Consider the following 25691-nt stretch of genomic DNA (forward strand, 5'->3'; position numbering starts at 1 on the left):
GACCCTGGGGTGCCTTAACTCACTGGGATTGGGAACCCCACTTGAGTTTATGGCACATTTGCACTAGCACTTCAATATTTCTTTCTTCACACACACCCTTATTCCGGGCCTTCTGGCCTTAGGATGGGGAATTTTTCAATTCCCGGTCGAAGGTCCGGGCAGTATTATACTGTGAAACCTTCACTATTTATTTAATTTTTTTTGTCACTGTGTGTCCACTTTTTCACGTGTGTCCACGTCCTTACTAGGATTTTGTCGGGATGCGGTTCCCTTACGGGTTCCTCTCTTGGCAGGTCTAGGGGGGGAGTGTGTGGCCATCAGGTTCCGCTCCCCCCTGAACCCCCCTGGCTCTCCTCTTTCGGGAGGAGAGCGTTGTTGGCTCCCCTCTTCCGGGAGGGGAGCACAGTCTTTGGCTCCCAGTGCCTTGCTCGGGTGAGAACTCGGGCAGGTATTGGGGGTAAGATTGGGTCGCCTCTGGCTCCGGCTGGAGGTGGCTATTTGTCCCTGTTCCTCGCTGTGGCCTTCTGGCTCGGAGGGATGGGGAATGGTTTGGGGGACCCTTCTCCTTTTGGAGAGGGTTTCAAGAAGATCAGCATCCTAGTGCACTTTTTTTGTGGCACCTGTCACTTTTTTAAGCGCACTCGGGTTTTGTACACGAATTCGGGCTTTCGATAAAAAAAAAAAAAAATCTGTTCTTATCAGTTTAATATCTGATACGTCCCCTATCTGGGGACCATATATTAAATGGATTTTTAGAACAGGGAGATGGAAAAAGAGCTTGCTCTGTCCACTCCACGCATTGACCTGGTATTGCAGTATCTCCAGGACCGGTGCACCCCTTCTTTAATGCAGTTTCTAAAATCAGAAAGAATTGAATTCAATGCTTTTTGTTCATTTGGCTTGTTTGTCGGATTTTGGGATGGACTCTTTGGCTTTGCTTTTCTTCTCCTCATTGGATTTTTCATGTTAAAAGTTGCAGAAGCCAGATGACAAGCTCATTTTGGTTCAACTTCAGCAACTGTGCATTGCATTGCCATGTAATGTAATGCAATGCTATCTATCTAGCTCTCCCTCTATACTTCCTTTTGGATAAACAGACATATTAGGCAAGCATTTTGGAGCTTTCACCTAAATAACTACAGGTGGTGAGATAAGCTGCACAATATAATTGACCTTTCAGTATATTGTTGCACACACACCATCTATTTAGCAAATGCCCTTGTTATCAACAGCAGCCTTTTAAACTCACCTGAGCTAACAGGTATGTGAGCTGGTTACTCTGCTGCGCTTAAAATTTCTTTTTTGGTTTGCTACAATGCCTTTTCTGAAACGTTGTCTCCCTCTGCTGGAACACTGACTTCTTTCATTTAATGCCTGCAGACTATAAAAGAGAAACCAACCCAAAAAGTTTGGTTGATTAGTCTGTGGCATTCTTTTAAACTGTTGCTTATGGCGGTCTCTGTGAGCTTCTCAGTGACATTCAGCCATCCAGGTATCCCGCCTGCAGTAGATGGAATGTGGCAATGGAACGCTGGCTGCGCGTGTCATAATAGGCTCTGAGCCTTTATATACCTGCGCACAGCAGCAGCCACCTTCAGTCTGCTGCTGGACAGCCAGCAGCAGCAGCAGCAGCAGGAGAGGTAATTAATCAGCAACCCTCCTGCTAAGGGTAGACAGCTGCTCGTTCCACCCCCCCCCCCCGCCTTAATTGGTTCTCCTCCCTTCCAACGGTGTTGAGGCGGGTGGGAACAGCCGGGGGTTGAGGGTACTGTGCTAAAAGAGGTGGAGTTATGCAGATCTAAAACGCGTGGATTGCAGCAGCAGCAAGCCGAAAAGTGCAGGCATGTGAGGGATCTAGAGGTTGACAGCATGTCTTCTTAACGGGAGTCCAGGTGGCCATCTCCACAAATGGACTTTTCAGAATCCTTGGGTGGCACCGTAGTCGGAAACCAATTCTGGTTATCGCTTCTCGGCCTTTTGGCTAAGATCAAGTGTAGTATCTGTTCTTATCAGTTTAATATCTGATACGTCCCCTATCTGGGGACCATATATTAAATGGATTTTTAGAACAGGGAGATGGAAAAAGAGCTTGCTCTGTCCACTCCACGCATTGACCTGGTATTGCAGTATCTCCAGGACCGGTGCACCCCTTCTTTAATGCAGTTTCTAAAATCAGAAAGAATTGAATTCAATGCTTTTTGTTCATTTGGCTTGTTTGTCGGATTTTGGGATGGACTCTTTGGCTTTGCTTTTCTTCTCCTCATTGGATTTTTCATGTTAAAAGTTGCAGAAGCCAGATGACAAGCTCATTTTGGTTCAACTTCAGCAACTGTGCATTGCATTGCCATGTAATGTAATGCAATGCTATCTATCTAGCTCTCCCTCTATACTTCCTTTTGGATAAACAGACATATTAGGCAAGCATTTTGGAGCTTTCACCTAAATAACTACAGGTGGTGAGATAAGCTGCACAATATAATTGACCTTTCAGTATATTGTTGCACACACACCATCTATTTAGCAAATGCCCTTGTTATCAACAGCAGCCTTTTAAACTCACCTGAGCTAACAGGTATGTGAGCTGGTTACTCTGCTGCGCTTAAAATTTCTTTTTTGGTTTGCTACAATGCCTTTTCTGAAACGTTGTCTCCCTCTGCTGGAACACTGACTTCTTTCATTTAATGCCTACAGACTATAAAAGAGAAACCAACCCAAAAAGTTTGGTTGATTAGTCTGTGGCATTCTTTTAAACTGTTGCTTATGGCGGTCTCTGTGAGCTTCTCAGTGACATTCAGCCATCCAGGTATCCCGCCTGCAGTAGACGGAATGTGGCAATGGAACGCTGGCTGCGCGTGTCATAATAGGCTCTGAGCCTTTATATACCTGCGCACAGCAGCAGCCACCTTCAGTCTGCTGCTGGACAGCCAGCAGCAGCAGCAGCAGGAGAGGTAATTAATCAGCAACCCTCCTGCTAAGGGTAGACAGCTGCTCGTTCCACCCCCCCCCCCGCCTTAATTGGTTCTCCTCCCTTCCAACGGTGTTGAGGCGGGTGGGAACAGCCGGGGGTTGAGGGTACTGTGCTAAAAGAGGTGGAGTTATGCAGATCTAAAACGCGTGGATTGCAGCAGCAGCAAGCCGAAAAGTGCAGGCATGTGAGGGATCTAGAGGTTGACAGCATGTCTTCTTAACGGGAGTCCAGGTGGCCATCTCCACAAATGGACTTTTCAGAATCCTTGGGTGGCACCGTAGTCGGAAACCAATTCTGGTTATCGCTTCTCGGCCTTTTGGCTAAGATCAAGTGTAGTATCTGTTCTTATCAGTTTAATATCTGATACGTCCCCTATCTGGGGACCATATATTAAATAGATTTTTAGAACAGGGAGATGGAAAAAGAGCTTGCTCTGTCCACTCCACGCATTGACCTGGTATTGCAGTATCTCCAGGACCGGTGCACCCCTTCTTTAATGCAGTTTCTAAAATCAGAAAGAATTGAATTCAATGCTTTTTGTTCATTTGGCTTGTTTGTCGGATTTTGGGATGGACTCTTTGGCTTTGCTTTTCTTCTCCTCATTGGATTTTTCATGTTAAAAGTTGCAGAAGCCAGATGACAAGCTCATTTTGGTTCAACTTCAGCAACTGTGCATTGCATTGCCATGTAATGTAATGCAATGCTATCTATCTAGCTCTCCCTCTATACTTCCTTTTGGATAAACAGACATATTAGGCAAGCATTTTGGAGCTTTCACCTAAATAACTACAGGTGGTGAGATAAGCTGCACAATATAATTGACCTTTCAGTATATTGTTGCACACACACCATCTATTTAGCAAATGCCCTTGTTATCAACAGCAGCCTTTTAAACTCACCTGAGCTAACAGGTATGTGAGCTGGTTACTCTGCTGCGCTTAAAATTTCTTTTTTGGTTTGCTACAATGCCTTTTCTGAAATGTTGTCTCCCTCTGCTGGAACACTGACTTCTTTCATTTAATGCCTGCAGACTATAAAAGAGAAACCAACCCAAAAAGTTTGGTTGATTAGTCTGTGGCATTCTTTTAAACTGTTGCTTATGGCGGTCTCTGTGAGCTTCTCAGTGACATTCAGCCATCCAGGTATCCCGCCTGCAGTAGACGGAATGTGGCAATGGAACGCTGGCTGCGCGTGTCATAATAGGCTCTGAGCCTTTATATACCTGCGCACAGCAGCAGCCACCTTCAGTCTGCTGCTGGACAGCCAGCAGCAGCAGCAGCAGCAGGAGAGGTAATTAATCAGCAACCCTCCTGCTAAGGGTAGACAGCTGCTCGTTCCACCCCCCCCCCCCGCCTTAATTGGTTCTCCTCCCTTCCAACGGTGTTGAGGCGGGTGGGAACAGCCGGGGGTTGAGGGTACTGTGCTAAAAGAGGTGGAGTTATGCAGATCTAAAACGCGTGGATTGCAGCAGCAGCAAGCCGAAAAGTGCAGGCATGTGAGGGATCTAGAGGTTGACAGCATGTCTTCTTAACGGGAGTCCAGGTGGCCATCTCCACAAATGGACTTTTCAGAATCCTTGGGTGGCACCGTAGTCGGAAACCAATTCTGGTTATCGCTTCTCGGCCTTTTGGCTAAGATCAAGTGTAGTATCTGTTCTTATCAGTTTAATATCTGATACGTCCCCTATCTGGGGACCATATATTAAATGGATTTTTAGAACAGGGAGATGGAAAAAGAGCTTGCTCTGTCCACTCCACGCATTGACCTGGTATTGCAGTATCTCCAGGACCGGTGCACCCCTTCTTTAATGCAGTTTCTAAAATCAGAAAGAATTGAATTCAATGCTTTTTGTTCATTTGGCTTGTTTGTCGGATTTTGGGATGGACTCTTTGGCTTTGCTTTTCTTCTCCTCATTGGATTTTTCATGTTAAAAGTTGCAGAAGCCAGATGACAAGCTCATTTTGGTTCAACTTCAGCAACTGTGCATTGCATTGCCATGTAATGTAATGCAATGCTATCTATCTAGCTCTCCCTCTATACTTCCTTTTGGATAAACAGACATATTAGGCAAGCATTTTGGAGCTTTCACCTAAATAACTACAGGTGGTGAGATAAGCTGCACAATATAATTGACCTTTCAGTATATTGTTGCACACACACCATCTATTTAGCAAATGCCCTTGTTATCAACAGCAGCCTTTTAAACTCACCTGAGCTAACAGGTATGTGAGCTGGTTACTCTGCTGCGCTTAAAATTTCTTTTTTGGTTTGCTACAATGCCTTTTCTGAAACGTTGTCTCCCTCTGCTGGAACACTGACTTCTTTCATTTAATGCCTGCAGACTATAAAAGAGAAACCAACCCAAAAAGTTTGGTTGATTAGTCTGTGGCATTCTTTTAAACTGTTGCTCATGGCGGTCTCTGTGAGCTTCTCAGTGACATTCAGCCATCCAGGTATCCCGCCTGCAGTAGACGGAATGTGGCAATGGAACGCTGGCTGCGCGTGTCATAATAGGCTCTGAGCCTTTATATACCTGCGCACAGCAGCAGCCACCTTCAGTCTGCTGCTGGACAGCCAGCAGCAGCAGCAGCAGCAGGAGAGGTAATTAATCAGCAACCCTCCTGCTAAGGGTAGACAGCTGCTCGTTCCACCCCCCCCCCGCCTTAATTGGTTCTCCTCCCTTCCAACGGTGTTGAGGCGGGTGGGAACAGCCGGGGGTTGAGGGTACTGTGCTAAAAGAGGTGGAGTTATGCAGATCTAAAACGCGTGGATTGCAGCAGCAGCAAGCCGAAAAGTGCAGGCATGTGAGGGATCTAGAGGTTGACAGCATGTCTTCTTAACGGGAGTCCAGGTGGCCATCTCCACAAATGGACGTTTCAGAATCCTTGGGTGGCACCGTAGTCGGAAACCAATTCTGGTTATCGCTTCTCGGCCTTTTGGCTAAGATCAAGTGTAGTATCTGTTCTTATCAGTTTAATATCTGATACGTCCCCTATCTGGGGACCATATAGTAAATGGATTTTTAGAACAGGGAGATGGAAAAAGAGCTTGCTCTGTCCACTCCACGCATTGACCTGGTATTGCAGTATCTCCAGGACCGGTGCACCCCTTCTTTAATGCAGTTTCTAAAATCAGAAAGAATTGAATTCAATGCTTTTTGTTCATTTGGCTTGTTTGTCGGATTTTGGGATGGACTCTTTGGCTTTGCTTTTCTTCTCCTCATTGGATTTTTCATGTTAAAAGTTGCAGAAGCCAGATGACAAGCTCATTTTGGTTCAACTTCAGCAACTGTGCATTGCATTGCCATGTAATGTAATGCAATGCTATCTATCTAGCTCTCCCTCTATACTTCCTTTTGGATAAACAGACATATTAGGCAAGCATTTTGGAGCTTTCACCTAAATAACTACAGGTGGTGAGATAAGCTGCACAATATAATTGACCTTTCAGTATATTGTTGCACACACACCATCTATTTAGCAAATGCCCTTGTTATCAACAGCAGCCTTTTAAACTCACCTGAGCTAACAGGTATGTGAGCTGGTTACTCTGCTGCGCTTAAAATTTCTTTTTTGGTTTGCTACAATGCCTTTTCTGAAACGTTGTCTCCCTCTGCTGGAACACTGACTTCTTTCATTTAATGCCTGCAGACTATAAAAGAGAAACCAACCCAAAAAGTTTGGTTGATTAGTCTGTGGCATTCTTTTAAACTGTTGCTTATGGCGGTCTCTGTGAGCTTCTCAGTGACATTCAGCCATCCAGGTATCCCGCCTGCAGTAGACGGAATGTGGCAATGGAACGCTGGCTGCGCGTGTCATAATAGGCTCTGAGCCTTTATATACCTGCGCACAGCAGCAGCCACCTTCAGTCTGCTGCTGGACAGCCAGCAGCAGCAGCAGCAGCAGGAGAGGTAATTAATCAGCAACCCTCCTGCTAAGGGTAGACAGCTGCTCGTTCCACCCCCCCCCCCGCCTTAATTGGTTCTCCTCCCTTCCAACGGTGTTGAGGCGGGTGGGAACAGCCGGGGGTTGAGGGTACTGTGCTAAAAGAGGTGGAGTTATGCAGATCTAAAACGCGTGGATTGCAGCAGCAGCAAGCCGAAAAGTGCAGGCATGTGAGGGATCTAGAGGTTGACAGCATGTCTTCTTAACGGGAGTCCAGGTGGCCATCTCCACAAATGGACTTTTCAGAATCCTTGGGTGGCACCGTAGTCGGAAACCAATTCTGGTTATCGCTTCTCGGCCTTTTGGCTAAGATCAAGTGTAGTATCTGTTCTTATCAGTTTAATATCTGATACGTCCCCTATCTGGGGACCATATATTAAATGGATTTTTAGAACAGGGAGATGGAAAAAGAGCTTGCTCTGTCCACTCCACGCATTGACCTGGTATTGCAGTATCTCCAGGACCGGTGCACCCCTTCTTTAATGCAGTTTCTAAAATCAGAAAGAATTGAATTCAATGCTTTTTGTTCATTTGGCTTGTTTGTCGGATTTTGGGATGGACTCTTTGGCTTTGCTTTTCTTCTCCTCATTGGATTTTTCATGTTAAAAGTTGCAGAAGCCAGATGACAAGCTCATTTTGGTTCAACTTCAGCAACTGTGCATTGCATTGCCATGTAATGTAATGCAATGCTATCTATCTAGCTCTCCCTCTATACTTCCTTTTGGATAAACAGACATATTAGGCAAGCATTTTGGAGCTTTCACCTAAATAACTACAGGTGGTGAGATAAGCTGCACAATATAATTGACCTTTCAGTATATTGTTGCACACACACCATCTATTTAGCAAATGCCCTTGTTATCAACAGCAGCCTTTTAAACTCACCTGAGCTAACAGGTATGTGAGCTGGTTACTCTGCTGCGCTTAAAATTTCTTTTTTGGTTTGCTACAATGCCTTTTCTGAAACGTTGTCTCCCTCTGCTGGAACACTGACTTCTTTCATTTAATGCCTGCAGACTATAAAAGAGAAACCAACCCAAAAAGTTTGGTTGATTAGTCTGTGGCATTCTTTTAAACTGTTGCTTATGGCGGTCTCTGTGAGCTTCTCAGTGACATTCAGCCATCCAGGTATCCCGCCTGCAGTAGACGGAATGTGGCAATGGAACGCTGGCTGCGCGTGTCATAATAGGCTCTGAGCCTTTATATACCTGCGCACAGCAGCAGCCACCTTCAGTCTGCTGCTGGACAGCCAGCAGCAGCAGCAGCAGGAGAGGTAATTAATCAGCAACCCTCCTGCTAAGGGTAGACAGCTGCTCGTTCCACCCCCCCCGCCTTAATTGGTTCTCCTCCCTTCCAACGGTGTTGAGGCGGGTGGGAACAGCCGGGGGTTGAGGGTACTGTGCTAAAAGAGGTGGAGTTATGCAGATCTAAAACGCGTGGATTGCAGCAGCAGCAAGCCGAAAAGTGCAGGCATGTGAGGGATCTAGAGGTTGACAGCATGTCTCCTTAACGGGAGTCCAGGTGGCCATCTCCACAAATGGACTTTTCAGAATCCTTGGGTGGCACCGTAGTCGGAAACCAATTCTGGTTATCGCTTCTCGGCCTTTTGGCTAAGATCAAGTGTAGTATCTGTTCTTATCAGTTTAATATCTGATACGTCCCCTATCTGGGGACCATATATTAAATGGATTTTTAGAACAGGGAGATGGAAAAAGAGCTTGCTCTGTCCACTCCACGCATTGACCTGGTATTGCAGTATCTCCAGGACCGGTGCACCCCTTCTTTAATGCAGTTTCTAAAATCAGAAAGAATTGAATTCAATGCTTTTTGTTCATTTGGCTTGTTTGTCGGATTTTGGGATGGACTCTTTGGCTTTGCTTTTCTTCTCCTCATTGGATTTTTCATGTTAAAAGTTGCAGAAGCCAGATGACAAGCTCATTTTGGTTCAACTTCAGCAACTGTGCATTGCATTGCCATGTAATGTAATGCAATGCTATCTATCTAGCTCTCCCTCTATACTTCCTTTTGGATAAACAGACATATTAGGCAAGCATTTTGGAGCTTTCACCTAAATAACTACAGGTGGTGAGATAAGCTGCACAATATAATTGACCTTTCAGTATATTGTTGCACACACACCATCTATTTAGCAAATGCCCTTGTTATCAACAGCAGCCTTTTAAACTCACCTGAGCTAACAGGTATGTGAGCTGGTTACTCTGCTGCGCTTAAAATTTCTTTTTTGGTTTGCTACAATGCCTTTTCTGAAACGTTGTCTCCCTCTGCTGGAACACTGACTTCTTTATTTAATGCCTGCAGACTATAAAAGAGAAACCAACCCAAAAAGTTTGGTTGATTAGTCTGTGGCATTCTTTTAAACTGTTGCTTATGGCGGTCTCTGTGAGCTTCTCAGTGACATTCAGCCATCCAGGTATCCCGCCTGCAGTAGACGGAATGTGGCAATGGAACGCTGGCTGCGCGTGTCATAATAGGCTCTGAGCCTTTATATACCTGCGCACAGCAGCAGCCACCTTCAGTCTGCTGCTGGACAGCCAGCAGCAGCAGCAGCAGCAGGAGAGGTAATTAATCAGCAACCCTCCTGCTAAGGGTAGACAGCTGCTCGTTCCACCCCCCCCCCCCGCCTTAATTGGTTCTCCTCCCTTCCAACGGTGTTGAGGCGGGTGGGAACAGCCGGGGGTTGAGGGTACTGTGCTAAAAGAGGTGGAGTTATGCAGATCTAAAACGCGTGGATTGCAGCAGCAGCAAGCCGAAAAGTGCAGGCATGTGAGGGATCTAGAGGTTGACAGCATGTCTTCTTAACGGGAGTCCAGGTGGCCATCTCCACATATGGACTTTTCAGAATCCTTGGGTGGCACCGTAGTCGGAAACCAATTCTGGTTATCGCTTCTCGGCCTTTTGGCTAAGATCAAGTGTAGTATCTGTTCTTATCAGTTTAATATCTGATACGTCCCCTATCTGGGGACCATATATTAAATGGATTTTTAGAACAGGGAGATGGAAAAAGAGCTTGCTCTGTCCACTCCACGCATTGACCTGGTATTGCAGTATCTCCAGGACCGGTGCACCCCTTCTTTAATGCAGTTTCTAAAATCAGAAAGAATTGAATTCAATGCTTTTTGTTCATTTGGCTTGTTTGTCGGATTTTGGGATGGACTCTTTGGCTTTGCTTTTCTTCTCCTCATTGGATTTTTCATGTTAAAAGTTGCAGAAGCCAGATGACAAGCTCATTTTGGTTCAACTTCAGCAACTGTGCATTGCATTGCCATGTAATGTAATGCAATGCTATCTATCTAGCTCTCCCTCTATACTTCCTTTTGGATAAACAGACATATTAGGCAAGCATTTTGGAGCTTTCACCTAAATAACTACAGGTGGTGAGATAAGCTGCACAATATAATTGACCTTTCAGTATATTGTTGCACACACACCATCTATTTAGCAAATGCCCTTGTTATCAACAGCAGCCTTTTAAACTCACCTGAGCTAACAGGTATGTGAGCTGGTTACTCTGCTGCGCTTAAAATTTCTTTTTTGGTTTGCTACAATGCCTTTTCTGAAACGTTGTCTCCCTCTGCTGGAACACTGACTTCTTTCATTTAATGCCTGCAGACTATAAAAGAGAAACCAACCCAAAAAGTTTGGTTGATTAGTCTGTGGCATTCTTTTAAACTGTTGCTTATGGCGGTCTCTGTGAGCTTCTCAGTGACATTCAGCCATCCAGGTATCCCGCCTGCAGTAGACGGAATGTGGCAATGGAACGCTGGCTGCGCGTGTCATAATAGGCTCTGAGCCTTTATATACCTGCGCACAGCAGCAGCCACCTTCAGTCTGCTGCTGGACAGCCAGCAGCAGCAGCAGCAGCAGGAGAGGTAATTAATCAGCAACCCTCCTGCTAAGGGTAGACAGCTGCTCGTTCCACCGCCCCCCCGCCTTAATTGGTTCTCCTCCCTTCCAACGGTGTTGAGGCGGGTGGGAACAGCCGGGGGTTGAGGGTACTGTGCTAAAAGAGGTGGAGTTATGCAGATCTAAAACGCGTGGATTGCAGCAGCAGCAAGCCGAAAAGTGCAGGCATGTGAGGGATCTAGAGGTTGACAGCATGTCTTCTTAACAGGAGTCCAGGTGGCCATCTCCACAAATGGACTTTTCAGAATCCTTGGGTGGCACCGTAGTCGGAAACCAATTCTGGTTATCGCTTCTCGGCCTTTTGGCTAAGATCAAGTGTAGTATCTGTTCTTATCAGCTTAATATCTGATACGTCCCCTATCTGGGGACCATATATTAAATGGATTTTTAGAACAGGGAGATGGAAAAAGAGCTTGCTCTGTCCACTCCACGCATTGACCTGGTATTGCAGTATCTCCAGGACCGGTGCACCCCTTCTATAATGCAGTTTCTAAAATCAGAAAGAATTGAATTCAATGCTTTTTGTTCATTTGGCTTGTTTGTCGGATTTTGGGATGGACTCTTTGGCTTTGCTTTTCTTCTCCTCATTGGATTTTTCATGTTAAAAGTTGCAGAAGCCAGATGACAAGCTCATTTTGGTTCAACTTCAGCAACTGTGCATTGCATTGCCATGTAATGTAATGCAATGCTATCTATCTAGCTCTCCCTCTATACTTCCTTTTGGATAAACAGACATATTAGGCAAGCATTTTGGAGCTTTCACCTAAATAACTACAGGTGGTGAGATAAGCTGCACAATATAATTGACCTTTCAGTATATTGTTGCACACACACCATCTATTTAGCAAATGCCCTTGTTATCAACAGCAGCCTTTTAAACTCACCTGAGCTAACAGGTATGTGAGCTGGTTACTCTGCTGCGCTTAAAATTTCTTTTTTGGTTTGCTACAATGCCTTTTCTGAAACGTTGTCTCCCTCTACTGGAACACTGACTTCTTTCATTTAATGCCTGCAGACTATAAAAGAGAAACCAACCCAAAAAGTTTGGTTGATTAGTCTGTGGCATTCTTTTAAACTGTTGCTTATGGCGGTCTCTGTGAGCTTCTCAGTGACATTCAGCCATCCAGGTATCCCGCCTGCAGTAGACGGAATGTGGCAATGGAACGCTGGCTGCGCGTGTCATAATAGGCTCTGAGCCTTTATATACCTGCGCACAGCAGCAGCCACCTTCAGTCTGCTGCTGGACAGCCAGCAGCAGCAGCAGCAGCAGGAGAGGTAATTATTCAGCAACCCTCCTGCTAAGGGTAGACAGCTGCTCGTTCCACCCTCCCCCCGCCTTAATTCGTTCTCCTCCCTTCCAACGGTGTTGAGGCGGGTGGGAACAGCCGGGGGTTGAGGGTACTGTGCTAAAAGAGGTGGAGTTATGCAGATCTAAAATGCGTGGATTGCAGCAGCAGCAAGCCGAAAAGTGCAGGCATGTGAGGGATCTAGAGGTTGACAGCATGTCTTCTTAACGGGAGTCCAGGTGGCCATCTCCACAAATGGACTTTTCAGAATCCTTGGGTGGCACCGTAGTCGGAAACCAATTCTGGTTATCGCTTCTCGGCCTTTTGGCTAAGATCAAGTGTAGTATCTGTTCTTATCAGTTTAATATCTGATACGTCCCCTATCTGGGGACCATATATTAAATGGATTTTTAGAACAGGGAGATGGAAAAAGAGCTTGCTCTGTCCACTCCACGCATTGACCTGGTATTGCAGTATCTCCAGGACCGGTGCACCCCTTCTTTAATGCAGTTTCTAAAATCAGAAAGAATTGAATTCAATGCTTTTTGTTCATTTGGCTTGTTTGTCGGATTTTGGGATGGACTCTTTGGCTTTGCTTTTCGTCTCCTCATTGGATTTTTCATGTTAAAAGTTGCAGAAGCCAGATGACAAGCTCATTTTGGTTCAACTTCAGCAACTGTGCATTGCATTGCCTTGTAATGTAATGCAATGCTATCTATCTAGCTCTCCCTCTATACTTCCTTTTGGATAAACAGACATATTAGGCAAGCATTTTGGAGCTTTCACCTAAATAACTACAGGTGGTGAGATAAGCTGCACAATATAATTGACCTTTCAGTATATTGTTGCACACACACCATCTATTTAGCAAATGCCCTTGTTATCAACAGCAGCCTTTTAAACTCACCTGAGCTAACAGGTATGTGAGCTGGTTACTCTGCTGCGCTTAAAATTTCTTTTTTGGTTTGCTACAATGCCTTTTCTGAAACGTTGTCTCCCTCTGCTGGAACACTGACTTCTTTCATTTAATGCCTGCAGACTATAAAAGAGAAACCAACCCAAAAAGTTTGGTTGATTAGTCTGTGGCATTCTTTTAAACTGTTGCTTATGGCGGTCTCTGTGAGCTTCTCAGTGACATTCAGCCATCCAGGTATCCCGCGTGCAGTAGACGGAATGTGGCAATGGAACGCTGGCTGCGCGTGTCATAATAGGCTCTGAGCCTTTATATACCTGCGCACAGCAGCAGCCACCTTCAGTCTGCTGCTGGACAGCCAGCAGCAGCAGCAGCAGGAGAAGTAATTAATCAGCAACCCTCCTGCTAAGGGTAGACAGCTGCTCGTTCCACCCCCCCCCCCCCGCCTTAATTGGTTCTCCTCCCTTCCAACGGTGTTGAGGCGGGTGGGAACAGCCGGGGGTTGAGGGTACTGTGCTAAAAGAGGTGGAGTTATGCAGATCTAAAACGCGTGGATTGCAGCAGCAGCAAGCCGAAAAGTGCAGGCATGTGAGGGATCTAGAGGTTGACAGCATGTCTTCTTAACGGGAGTCCAGGTGGCCATCTCCACAAATGGACTTTTCAGAATCCTTGGGTGGCACCGTAGTCGGAAACCAATTCTGGTTATCGCTTCTCGGCCTTTTGGCTAAGATCAAGTGTAGTATCTGTTCTTATCAGTTTAATATCTGATACGTCCCCTATCTGGGGACCATATATTAAATGGATTTTTAGAACAGGGAGATGGAAAAAGAGCTTGCTCTGTCCACTCCACGCATTGACCTGGTATTGCAGTATCTCCAGGACCGGTGCACCCCTTCTTTAATGCAGTTTCTAAAATCAGAAAGAATTGAATTCAATGCTTTTTGTTCATTTGGCTTGTTTGTCGGATTTTGGGATGGACTCTTTGGATTTGCTTTTCTTCTCCTCATTGGATTTTTAATGTTAAAAGTTGCAGAAGCCAGATGACAAGCTCATTTTGGTTCAACTTCAGCAACTGTGCATTGCATTGCCATGTAATGTAATGCAATGCTATCTATCTAGCTCTCCCTCTATACTTCCTTTTGGATAAACAGACATATTAGGCAAGCATTTTGGAACTTTCACCTAAATAACTACAGGTGGTGAGATAAGCTGCACAATATAATTGACCTTTCAGTATATTGTTGCACACACACCATCTATTTAGCAAATGCCCTTGTTATCAACAGCAGCCTTTTAAACTCACCTGAGCTAACAGGTATGTGCGCTGGTTACTCTGCTGCGCTTAAAATTTCTTTTTTGGTTTGCTACAATGCCTTTTCTGAAACGTTGTCTCCCTCTGCTGGAACACTGACTTCTTTCATTTAATGCCTGCAGACTATAAAAGAGAACCCAACCCAAAAAGTTGGGTTGATTAGTCTGTGGCATTCTGTTAAACTGTTGCTTATGGCGGTCTCTGTGAGCTTCTCAGTGACATTCAGCCATCCAGGTATCCCGCCTGCAGTAGACGGAATGTGGCAATGGAACGCTGGCTGCGCGTGTCATAATAGGCTCTGAGCCTTTATATACCTGCGCACAGCAGCAGCCACCTTCAGTCTGCTGCTGGACAGCCAGCAGCAGCAGCAGCAGCAGGAGAGGTAATTAATCAGCAACCCTCCTGCTAAGGGTAGACAGCTGCTCGTTCCACCCCCCCCCCCCGCCTTAATTGGTTCTCCTCCCTTCCAACGGTGTTGAGGCGGGTGGGAACAGCCGGGGGTTGAGGGTACTGTGCTAAAAGAGGTGGAGTTATGCAGATCTAAAACGCGTGGATTGCAGCAGCAGCAAGCCGAAAAGTGCAGGCATGTGAGGGATCTAGAGGTTGACAGCATGTCTTCTTAACGGGAGTCCAGGTGGCCATCTCCACAAATGGACTTTTCAGAATCCTTGGGTGGCACCGTAGTCGGAAACCAATTCTGGTTATCGCTTCTCGGCCTTTTGGCTAAGATCAAGTGTAGTATCTGTTCTTATCAGTTTAATATCTGATACGTCCCCTATCTGGGGACCAAATATTAAATGGATTTTTAGAACAGGGAGATGGAAAAAGAGCTTGCTCTGTCCACTCCACGCATTGACCTGGTATTGCAGTATCTCCAGGACCGGTGCACCCCTTCTTTAATGCAGTTTCTAAAATCAGAAAGAATTGAATTCAATGCTTTTTGTTCATTTGGCTTGTTTGTCGGATTTTGGGATGGACTCTTTGGCTTTGCTTTTCTTCTCCTCATTGGATTTTTCATGTTAAAAGTTGCAGAAGCCAGATGACAAGCTCATTTTGGTTCAACTTCAGCAACTGTGCATTGCATTGCCATGTAATGTAATGCAATGCTATCTATCTAGCTCTCCCTCTATACTTCCTTTTGGATAAACAGACATATTAGGCAAGCATTTTGGAGCTTTCACCTAAATAACTACAGGTGGTGAGATAAGCTGCACAATATAATTGACCTTTCAGTATATTGTTGCACACACACCATCTATTTAGCAAATGCCCTTGTTATCAACAGCAGCCTTTTAAACTCACCTGAGCTAACAGGTATGTGAGCTGGTTACTCTGCTGCGCTTAAAATTTCTTTTTTGGTTTGCTACAATGCCTTTTCTGAAACGTTGTCTCCCTCTGCTGGAACACTGACTTCTTTCATTTAATGCCTGCAGACTATAAAAGAGAAACCAACCCAAAAAGTTTGGTTGATTAGTCTGTGGCATTCTTTTAAACTGTTGCTTATGGCGGTCTCTGTGAGCTTCTCAGTGACATTCAGCCATCCAGGTATCCCGCCTGCAGTAGATGGAATGTGGCAATGGAACGCTGGCTGCGCGTGTCATAATAGGCTCTGAGCCTTTATATACCTGCGCACAGCAGCAGCCACCTTCAGTCTGCTGCTGGACAGCCAGCAGCAGCAGCAGCAGGAGAGGTAATTAATCAGCAACCCTCCTGCTAAGGGTAGACAGCTGCTCGTTCCACCCCCCCCCCCGCCTTAATTGGTTCTCCTCCCTTCCAACGGTGTTGAGGCGGGTGGGAACAGCCGGGGGTTGAGGGTACTGTGCTAAAAGAGGTGGAGTTATGCAGATCTAAAACGCGTGGATTGCAGCAGCAGCAAGCCGAAAAGTGCAGGCATGTGAGGGATCTAGAGGTTGACAGCATGTCTTCTTAACGGGAGTCCAGGTGGCCATCTCCACAAATGGACTTTTCAGAATCCTTGGGTGGCACCGTAGTCGGAAACCAATTCTGGTTATCGCTTCTCGGCCTTTTGGCTAAGATCAAGTGTAGTATCTGTTCTTATCAGTTTAATATCTGATACGTCCCCTATCTGGGGACCATATATTAAATGGATTTTTAGAACAGGGAGATGGAAAAAGAGCTTGCTCTGTCCACTCCACGCATTGACCTGGTATTGCAGTATCTCCAGGACCGGTGCACCCCTTCTTTAATGCAGTTTCTAAAATCAGAAAGAATTGAATTCAATGCTTTTTGTTCATTTGGCTTGTTTGTCGGATTTTGGGATGGACTCTTTGGCTTTGCTTTTCTTCTCCTCATTGGATTTTTCATGTTAAAAGTTGCAGAAGCCAGATGACAAGCTCATTTTGGTTCAACTTCAGCAACTGTGCATTGCATTGCCATGTAATGTAATGCAATGCTATCTATCTAGCTCTCCCTCTATACTTCCTTTTGGATAAACAGACATATTAGGCAAGCATTTTGGAGCTTTCACCTAAATAACTACAGGTGGTGAGATAAGCTGCACAATATAATTGACCTTTCACTATATTGTTGCACACACACCATCTATTTAGCAAATGCCCTTGTTATCAACAGCAGCCTTTAAAACTCACCTGAGCTAACAGGTATGTGAGCTGGTTACTCTGCTGCGCTTAAAATTTCTTTTTTCGTTTGCTACAATGCCTTTTCTGAAACGTTGTCTCCCTCTGCTGGAACACTGACTTCTTTCATTTAATGCCTGCAGACTATAAAAGAGAAACCAACCCAAAAAGTTTGGTTGATTAGTCTGTGGCATTCTTTTAAACTGTTGCTTATGGCGGTCTCTGTGAGCTTCTCAGTGACATTCAGCCATCCAGGTATCCCGCCTGCAGTAGACGGAATGTGGCAATGGAACGCTGGCTGCGCGTGTCATAATAGGCTCTGAGCCTTTATATACCTGTGCACAGCAGCAGCCACCTTCAGTCTGCTGCTGGACAGCCAGCAGCAGCAGCAGCAGCAGGAGAGGTAATTAATCAGCAACCCTCCTGCTAAGGGTAGACAGCTGCTCGTTCCACCCCCCCCCCGCCTTAATTGGTTCTCCTCCCTTCCAACGGTGTTGAGGCGGGTGGGAACAGCCGGGGGTTGAGGGTACTGTGCTAAAAGAGGTGGAGTTATGCAGATCTAAAACGCGTGGATTGCAGCAGCAGCAAGCCGAAAAGTGCAGGCATGTGAGGGATCTAGAGGTTGACAGCATGTCTTCTTAACGGGAGTCCAGGTGGCCATCTCCACAAATGGACTTTTCAGAATCCTTGGGTGGCACCGTAGTCGGAAACCAATTCTGGTTATCGCTTCTCGGCCTTTTGGCTAAGATCAAGTGTAGTATCTGTTCTTATCAGTTTAATATCTGATACGTCCCCTATCTGGGGACCATATATTAAATGGATTTTTAGAACAGGGAGATGGAAAAAGAGCTTGCTCTGTCCACTCCACGCATTGACCTGGTATTGCAGTATCTCCAGGACCGGTGCACCCCTTCTTTAATGCAGTTTCTAAAATCAGAAAGAATTGAATTCAATGCTTTTTGTTCATTTGGCTTGTTTGTCGGATTTTGGGATGGACTCTTTGGCTTTGCTTTTCTTCTCCTCATTGGATTTTTCATGTTAAAAGTTGCAGAAGCCAGATGACAAGCTCATTTTGGTTCAACTTCAGCAACTGTGCATTGCATTGCCATGTAATGTAATGCAATGCTATCTATCTAGCTCTCCCTCTATACTTCCTTTTGGATAAACAGACATATTAGGCAAGCATTTTGGAGCTTTCACCTAAATAACTACAGGTGGTGAGATAAGCTGCACAATATAATTGACCTTTCAGTATATTGTTGCACACACACCATCTATTTAGCAAATGCCCTTGTTATCAACAGCAGCCTTTTAAACTCACCTGAGCTAACAGGTATGTGAGCTGGTTACTCTGCTGCGCTTAAAATTTCTTTTTTGGTTTGCTACAATGCCTTTTCTGAAACGTTGTCTCCCTCTGCTGGAACACTGACTTCTTTCATTTAATGCCTGCAGACTATAAAAGAGAAACCAACCCAAAAAGTTTGGTTGATTAGTCTGTGGCATTCTTTTAAACTGTTGCTTATGGCGGTCTCTGTGAGCTTCTCAGTGACATTCAGCCATCCAGGTATCCCGCCTGCAGTAGACGGAATGTGGCAATGGAACGCTGGCTGCGCGTGTCATAATAGGCTCTGAGCCTTTATATACCTGCGCACAGCAGCAGCCACCTTCAGTCTGCTGCTGGACAGCCAGCAGCAGCAGCAGCAGGAGAGGTAATTAATCAGCAACCCTCCTGCTAAGGGTAGACAGCTGCTCGTTCCACCCCCCCCGCCTTAATTGGTTCTCCTCCCTTCCAACGGTGTTGAGGCGGGTGGGAACAGCCGGGGGTTGAGGGTACTGTGCTAAAAGAGGTGGAGTTATGCAGATCTAAAACGCGTGGATTGCAGCAGCAGCAAGCCGAAAAGTGCAGGCATGTGAGGGATCTAGAGGTTGACAGCATGTCTTCTTAACGGGAGTCCAGGTGGCCATCTCCACAAATGGACTTTTCAGAATCCTTGGGTGGCACCGTAGTCGGAAACCAATTCTGGTTATCGCTTCTCGGCCTTTTGGCTAAGATCAAGTGTAGTATCTGTTCTTATCAGTTTAATATCTGATACGTCCCCTATCTGGGGACCATATATTAAATGGATTTTTAGAACAGGGAGATGGAAAAAGAGCTTGCTCTGTCCACTCCACGCATTGACCTGGTATTGCAGTATCTCCAGGACCGGTGCACCCCTTCTTTAATGCAGTTTCTAAAATCAGAAAGAATTGAATTCAATGCTTTTTGTTCATTTGGCTTGTTTGTCGGATTTTGGGATGGACTCTTTGGCTTTGCTTTTCTTCTCCTCATTGGATTTTTCATGTTAAAAGTTGCAGAAGCCAGATGACAAGCTCATTTTGGTTCAACTTCAGCAACTGTGCATTGCATTGCCATGTAATGTAATGCAATGCTATCTATCTAGCTCTCCCTCTATACTTCCTTTTGGATAAACAGACATATTAGGCAAGCATTTTGGAGCTTTCACCTAAATAACTACAGGTGGTGAGATAAGCTGCACAATATAATTGACCTTTCAGTATATTGTTGCACACACACCATCTATTTAGCAAATGCCCTTGTTATCAACAGCAGCCTTTTAAACTCACCTGAGCTAACAGGTATGTGAGCTGGTTACTCTGCTGCGCTTAAAATTTCTTTTTTGGTTTGCTACAATGCCTTTTCTGAAACGTTGTCTCCCTCTGCTGGAACACTGACTTCTTTCATTTAATGCCTGCAGACTATAAAAGAGAAACCAACCCAAAAAGTTTGGTTGATTAGTCTGTGGCATTCTTTTAAACTGTTGCTTATGGCGGTCTCTGTGAGCTTCTCAGTGACATTCAGCCATCCAGGTATCCCGCCTGCAGTAGACGGAATGTGGCAATGGAACGCTGGCTGCGCGTGTCATAATAGGCTCTGAGCCTTTATATACCTGCGCACAGCAGCAGCCACCTTCAGTCTGCTGCTGGACAGCCAGCAGCAGCAGCAGCAGGAGAGGTAATTAATCAGCAACCCTCCTGCTAAGGGTAGACAGCTGCTCGTTCCACCCCCCCCCCCGCCTTAATTGGTTCTCCTCCCTTCCAACGGTGTTGAGGCGGGTGGGAACAGCCGGGGGTTGAGGGTACTGTGCTAAAAGAGGTGGAGTTATGCAGATCTAAAACGCGTGGATTGCAGCAGCAGCAAGCCGAAAAGTGCAGGCATGTGAGGGATCTAGAGGTTGACAGCATGTCTTCTTAACGGGAGTCCAGGTGGCCATCTCCACAAATGGACTTTTCAGAATCCTTGGGTGGCACCGTAGTCGGAAACCAATTCTGGTTATCGCTTCTCGGCCTTTTGGCACGATCTATCAGGTTTACCTGTGTGGTCTTGCCTGTGAGGTGCTCTTGGTACCCTTTCTCTCGGCCTGGGGGGATCGTTCCTCTTCGGAGGGACTTAACCCCCCTGCTGCTATTGGGAGGAAGGATTAGTCCGGGAGCAACGGGAAGGGATCCCATGAAGGCTTGCGCCTTTCAGAGAGAAGAGTCGGTACGTTCCTGAGTGAAGGATGCCGGCAACGCTCACATATTCATCGGGTGATGCCCGGATGCGGAACACCGTGAGGATTGAAGTTGGAGCAGGATCGAGGACGGAGAAGAACTTGGACTACATCTGCCATAGGATTCTGCTTGGAGTTCTGGAGTTTCGGCGGGAAGACATAGTCTGCTTCCAGGACAATGAGTACAAGGGGACTTACACCATCACCTTCAAGAGCCAGGGATGCTGTCACCAACTCGTACAAAAGGTAAATGAGAAAAACTACTTAGATGAATTGGATGGACTAACCTTTTGTCTATTGTATGCCTATGACGAGATCCCTATCGTGGTGCATTTCCCGAACCCCTTTGTGGAAGCTGCAGACATCTCGACCTACCTTATCCGTTATTGTGATGATCTGAGATACCTGGGCACTGTGAAGAACGCGGTAGGCTTCTGGTGCGGCAAGAGGAGGTACATGGCCCGTCTAAAGAGGGACCCAAGCGGAGTGGGAGGAATGCTACACCCTCCCTCAACATTTGTGATCGGTAAGAGCAGAGGCTACTTATTTTACCCTGGAATGCCGGTATGTTGCAGGAACTGTGGACAAATGGGTCATACCCAAACGTCCTGCACGGGCAGGAAAGTAGACCGCTGCAATAATTGCAGCTGTTACGGACATTTAATGAAGGACTGTCCCGCTGGGAGGAAATGCAATCTTTGTGGTGAGGCGGGGCACATGTTCCGAGGATGCCCCAACAGGACCAGGACCAGGACCTATGCAGAAGCTGCATCTTCTGCAGCTGAGCCGATGCGCCCGCCGGTCTTCACTGGCGGGCCGGCGTCGGAGGGCGGTTCGAAGGGCGAGAAGGCTGGGATGGAGCAGGGAGCCGGAGGCCCCTCTGGGGCGGCCCCTGCATCGAAGTCCCTTAACGATGGGCGGACCTCGCATGGACCGGAGCGGAGGGGTCCTCCTTCTGGGAGGGTATCCTCCGTGTCGATGGTTCCCGATACCGATCCTGTTGGCCTGGAGGGTGGTGCCCCTGTGCGGTTGGCTACAGGGGACCACGCAGCGATGGCCTCAGGATCTTCCAGGGCGATTAGCCAGCCAGATGAGGGGGCTTTGCTTCTAGGTGGCGAACATCAGGGAATCGGTGTTGGTGATCTTATCCTGATGGACCAGTCTCTCCCCCTGGAGGAGGTGGAGGAAGAGGAGGACTGCACCAGTGACCTAGTGGAGTCTGCCCCGAAAAAGAGACGGAATGTCGAAGCCCCAGCGTCTCCTGGAATGTGGCTGGGAACCGTGACCTACGAGGGGGCAACCGCCGGCTCACAGAATATCGAGTCGTTTGGGTCCTCTAGCCCGGATGTCCTGGAGCAATTTAACATACAGGGCTTTGAGTCAGGTGTCCTCATGGAAGATCCACCACCCTGACCTATGAATGCCGACATTAAGGCTTGTCTCATTGAATGTGAGGTCATTAAAGAGCCCAGTTCGTAGGGCTGCTCTATTCAAGTATTTAGAAACCGCTGACTTTGACATTTGTTTATTACAGGAATGCGGGATACAACATGCACTAAATTATAATGACATCAAGACAGATTGGAGACTGGGGCCCTCCATCTGGTCTGGCTCCAATGACAACAAGTCAGCGGGGGTGGGCTTCCTCTGTCGTGGGAGAAATATTACTGTAAATGCTGTCACAGAAATAGTACCAGGCAGAGTGGTTTTAGTGCATTTTAAATTTAATGGTTTTACCCTACGTGTAATGAATATTTATGCTCCCCCTGATAAGCAAGAGAGAATTAATTTATTTGGGATATTGCCATTGTACTGTACTGGGTCATCTCCCCTGATCGTAGGGGGTGATTTTAATTGTCTTTGTGCTAGTGAACAACGAGCGGGGGGTGACCCTTTACGCAAATTGGATAAGTCATGTCATCTATTGAAAGATTTTATAACTGATTTTAAATTATACGATGCGTGGAGGTCACTCCTGCCGACGGACCCTGGTTATACGTGGTCCGGAAGAGGGGTGTCCTCCAGGATCGATTTTATTTTCCTATCAGATGATTTTAACCCTGTAAAATGTGTTTTAACATCAAATATATTTTCTGACCATAAGGGCTTGGAGGTGCACCTAGAATACCGGGATGAACAGAGGGTCAACAGGGGCCTCTGGCGTCTAAGTACTTACCTGCTGGAGGACCCTCTGATTCGACAAGACTTTGGTAAAGCCTTTCAAGCCTGGCGGCGACAAAAACCTTCTGATGCCCCTATGGTAACCTGGTGGGAAAATTTGAAAAAAAAAGTCAGAATGTTTTTTATAAAAGCAGGGAGACGTAAAGCTAGAGAGAAAAAAAGATGTTTTAGTGATCTTAATACCAAACTACAAACACTTTTTAAATTCAAAGAGCTAGGGGTGGAGGTGGGAGATGATATTGCTAGCCTAAAAACTGAAATCCAGAACTGCATAGACACAAAGGGGAAAGAGATTATTTTTAACTCTAGAGTGCAGCACTTGGAGGAGGGGGAGAAGTGCTCTCGCTTCTTCTTCAAAAAAGTCATGGATAAAAGAGAAGTGATCACAAATCTAGAGGGTGAAACATCTATGCAGGGAATGTTGAATGCTACTTTTAACTTTTATAAGCATCTTTTTAGTAAAAAGTGTAGAGATGAGTCCTTTTTATCTGATGCTCTTAATGATCTCGATTTTAAGTTAAATTTTACAGACCAGGAGTTTTTAGAACGCGATATTGTTTTAGAGGAATTATTTTATGTTTTTAAAAGTTTCTCTAAGGGTAAAGCACCTGGGTGTGACGGACTACCTGTAGAGTTTTATCTTACTTTTTGGGACATTTTAAAAGAGGACCTTTTTATGCTTTTTAAAGAAGTTTTTATTTGTGAACAGTTGCCATTTTCGTGGAGGAGAGGAGTGGTGTCTTTGATATATAAAAAAGGTGATCGCAGTGCTCTAGCGAATTGGAGACCCATAACTCTCCTAAACGTTGATTACAAGGTACTTGCTAAGGTGGTTGCAAACCGGCTCAGGAATGTCATTGCCAAACTAATCCAGCGTGAGCAGGTTTGTAGTGTACCAGGCAGAAGTATTTCAGAGGTTTTAAACGTATTAAGGGATGTAATTTGGTATTCCAGAGACCGGGGTCAAAATGTAGCTCTTTTAGCCCTAGATTTTGAAAAAGCTTTCGATAGAGTCTCTCAAAGATTTCTTTTTAGAGTTTTAAAAAGAATGGGTATCCCTAATATGCTTTTAAATTGTATTAAGATTTTATATAAAAATTGTTTTAGTCAAATTTCTCTTAATGGCTTTTTAACAGATGGAGTTCCCCTTGAGTCCGGAGTGAAGCAGGGATGCCCCTTGTCGCCCATCCTGTTCATCTGCGCCATGGAGCCCCTGCTGAGCGCAATAAGGAAAGACAAAGTGATTAGAGGGGTTCCTGTTCCTGGCGGAGGTGGCAGTGATGTGAAAGTCTTTGGCTACATGGATGACGTGACGGTTGTGTGCGTGGACCCTGCTTCCCTCCGGAGGGCGGTGTTGCGCATTGGATTTTTTTTCCCAGGCATCCGGGTTTAAACTTAATTTAAATAAATCTGAATGTCTGACTTTGGGATCCTGGGACACCGCCCAACTCCCGCAGCTCACTATAAAACGAGACAATGTAAAAATTCTTGGAGTTGTTTTTAACGAGGAGAATGTGGGAACTCAAAGCTGGGAGAATGTCATAGAAAAAATGTCAAAGAAAATATCATTTTGGGGTTTGAGGTCCCTAACAATGGAGGGGAAAATTTTAATTATAAAATCAGTGTTGTTACCCCTCATACTGTATATAGCTATGGTGTACCCCCCCTCTGATGTTTTAATTAAAAAATGACTAGGATGATCTTTATGTTTTTATGGAACTCCAAAATGGAAAAATTAAGGCGAGAAATAATGAGGAAGAATAAAATGAACGGCGGAAGGGATGTCCCCGACTTACATATTTATTTGTATTTAAATTATTTCTGCTTTTGTTTCAAACATTTTAATGGTAATAGTGTGCTAAGTTATTTTTTAAAATATACTTGTGGGATGATTTTTAAAAGATGGTTTAAGTTGTCGTTGAATTCCCCTGTTTTACTATGCCCCCCCAAACACCAAGCAATCTTAGAAAAGACTGTTCGATTTTATAGCCTTGGTGATTTTAATATGGACATTTTTAAAGACCGCAAGAAGCTTTTATCTTTTCTGAGGAGGAATGAAGATGTGACCCCCATAGTAAATTTCTCAGAAGAGAGATCAAAGCAAGTTTGGAAGAATGTCTTCGGGAAATTCTTAGCAAATGGACATAAGGACATCGCATGGATGGTGGTCCACCAGTGCCTCCCCACCAGAGAGTTTCAACACAGGAGAGGCCTGGTGGCCAGAGCAAAATGCCCCAGAGACTCATGTGTTAATGACGAAACCACCTTGCACCTTATGTGGAATTGCCCATTTGCACAGGAACTTTGGCACAAAGTTGGGATTCTTTTAAAATGGACTTGCGGTTTAAGAGATTTTAACCATGAATATGTTTTATATGGCCTTTTTAAATGTCCGACCCCTCAACAGTATTGTATATGTTGGTGTATGATTAACTGTTTGAAAGACGCCCTTTGGAAGGCACACAATATTTTACTTTTTAAACGTGATGCTATTTCTGTGAAGGATTGTCTTAAAATTGCTTTTAGTCAGATGTATATTTATTACTTGAGGGATGTCAAATGTATTGGGAGGAGGGATGCTAATCGTATATGGGGTTTTTATGGGTGGAATTCTGTGTTTTATTAATGTATTGTTTGTGTTGCTGTTTTTGATTGTAAACCATCTTTTACGCACATAATAAAATATGTTGAAACCTGATCTGTTCTTATCAGTTTAATATCTGATACGTCCCCTATCTGGGGACCATATATTAAATGGATTTTTAGAACAGGGAGATGGAAAAAGAGCTTGCTCTGTCCACTCCACGCATTGACCTGGTATTGCAGTATCTCCAGGACCGGTACACCCCTTCTTTAATGCAGTTTCTAAAATCAGAAAGAATTGAATTCAATGCTTTTTGTTCATTTGGCTTGTTTGTCGGATTTTGGGATGGACTCTTTGGCTTTGCTTTTCTTCTCCTCATTGGATTTTTCATGTTAAAAGTTGCAGAAGCCAGATGACAAGCTCATTTTGGT

The 25691-nt window shown here is 45.3% G+C and overlaps 16 non-coding genes across 16 annotated transcripts; all 16 read left to right on the forward strand.

Moving 5' to 3' along the window:
- The first annotated feature begins 654 nt into the window (after positions 1–654).
- Positions 655–841, forward strand: LOC141239043 (U2 spliceosomal RNA). Its single transcript, XR_012304476.1, has one exon. It is a non-coding gene; the product is annotated as a U2 spliceosomal RNA (small nuclear RNA).
- A 1120-nt stretch (positions 842–1961) lies between these two features.
- Positions 1962–2152, forward strand: LOC141238571 (U2 spliceosomal RNA). The gene has a single exon (XR_012304027.1). It is a non-coding gene; the product is annotated as a U2 spliceosomal RNA (small nuclear RNA).
- A 1116-nt stretch (positions 2153–3268) lies between these two features.
- On the forward strand, positions 3269–3459 carry LOC141238566 (U2 spliceosomal RNA). The gene has a single exon (XR_012304022.1). It is a non-coding gene; the product is annotated as a U2 spliceosomal RNA (small nuclear RNA).
- A 1120-nt stretch (positions 3460–4579) lies between these two features.
- Positions 4580–4770, forward strand: LOC141238572 (U2 spliceosomal RNA). Its single transcript, XR_012304028.1, has one exon. It is a non-coding gene; the product is annotated as a U2 spliceosomal RNA (small nuclear RNA).
- A 1118-nt stretch (positions 4771–5888) lies between these two features.
- Positions 5889–6079, forward strand: LOC141238962 (U2 spliceosomal RNA). Its single transcript, XR_012304404.1, has one exon. It is a non-coding gene; the product is annotated as a U2 spliceosomal RNA (small nuclear RNA).
- Positions 6080–7198: 1119 nt separating this feature from the next.
- LOC141238573 (U2 spliceosomal RNA) lies at positions 7199–7389 on the forward strand. The gene has a single exon (XR_012304029.1). It is a non-coding gene; the product is annotated as a U2 spliceosomal RNA (small nuclear RNA).
- Positions 7390–8502: 1113 nt separating this feature from the next.
- On the forward strand, positions 8503–8693 carry LOC141238574 (U2 spliceosomal RNA). The gene has a single exon (XR_012304030.1). It is a non-coding gene; the product is annotated as a U2 spliceosomal RNA (small nuclear RNA).
- A 1119-nt stretch (positions 8694–9812) lies between these two features.
- Positions 9813–10003, forward strand: LOC141238575 (U2 spliceosomal RNA). Its single transcript, XR_012304031.1, has one exon. It is a non-coding gene; the product is annotated as a U2 spliceosomal RNA (small nuclear RNA).
- A 1118-nt stretch (positions 10004–11121) lies between these two features.
- Positions 11122–11312, forward strand: LOC141238932 (U2 spliceosomal RNA). Its single transcript, XR_012304375.1, has one exon. It is a non-coding gene; the product is annotated as a U2 spliceosomal RNA (small nuclear RNA).
- A 1118-nt stretch (positions 11313–12430) lies between these two features.
- LOC141238576 (U2 spliceosomal RNA) lies at positions 12431–12621 on the forward strand. The gene has a single exon (XR_012304032.1). It is a non-coding gene; the product is annotated as a U2 spliceosomal RNA (small nuclear RNA).
- A 1118-nt stretch (positions 12622–13739) lies between these two features.
- On the forward strand, positions 13740–13930 carry LOC141238578 (U2 spliceosomal RNA). The gene has a single exon (XR_012304034.1). It is a non-coding gene; the product is annotated as a U2 spliceosomal RNA (small nuclear RNA).
- A 1120-nt stretch (positions 13931–15050) lies between these two features.
- On the forward strand, positions 15051–15241 carry LOC141238900 (U2 spliceosomal RNA). The gene has a single exon (XR_012304345.1). It is a non-coding gene; the product is annotated as a U2 spliceosomal RNA (small nuclear RNA).
- A 1116-nt stretch (positions 15242–16357) lies between these two features.
- Positions 16358–16548, forward strand: LOC141238579 (U2 spliceosomal RNA). The gene has a single exon (XR_012304035.1). It is a non-coding gene; the product is annotated as a U2 spliceosomal RNA (small nuclear RNA).
- Positions 16549–17666: 1118 nt separating this feature from the next.
- Positions 17667–17857, forward strand: LOC141238580 (U2 spliceosomal RNA). Its single transcript, XR_012304036.1, has one exon. It is a non-coding gene; the product is annotated as a U2 spliceosomal RNA (small nuclear RNA).
- A 1113-nt stretch (positions 17858–18970) lies between these two features.
- LOC141238581 (U2 spliceosomal RNA) lies at positions 18971–19161 on the forward strand. The gene has a single exon (XR_012304037.1). It is a non-coding gene; the product is annotated as a U2 spliceosomal RNA (small nuclear RNA).
- A 6176-nt stretch (positions 19162–25337) lies between these two features.
- Positions 25338–25527, forward strand: LOC141239048 (U2 spliceosomal RNA). The gene has a single exon (XR_012304479.1). It is a non-coding gene; the product is annotated as a U2 spliceosomal RNA (small nuclear RNA).
- The last annotated feature ends 164 nt before the right edge of the window (positions 25528–25691 follow it).

The sequence above is a fragment of the Phyllobates terribilis genome, unplaced genomic scaffold, assembly GCF_046119375.1.
Source record: "Phyllobates terribilis strain yellow unplaced genomic scaffold, ASM4611937v1 Scaffold_763__1_contigs__length_703860, whole genome shotgun sequence".
Taxonomy (NCBI): Eukaryota; Metazoa; Chordata; class Amphibia; order Anura; family Dendrobatidae; genus Phyllobates; species Phyllobates terribilis.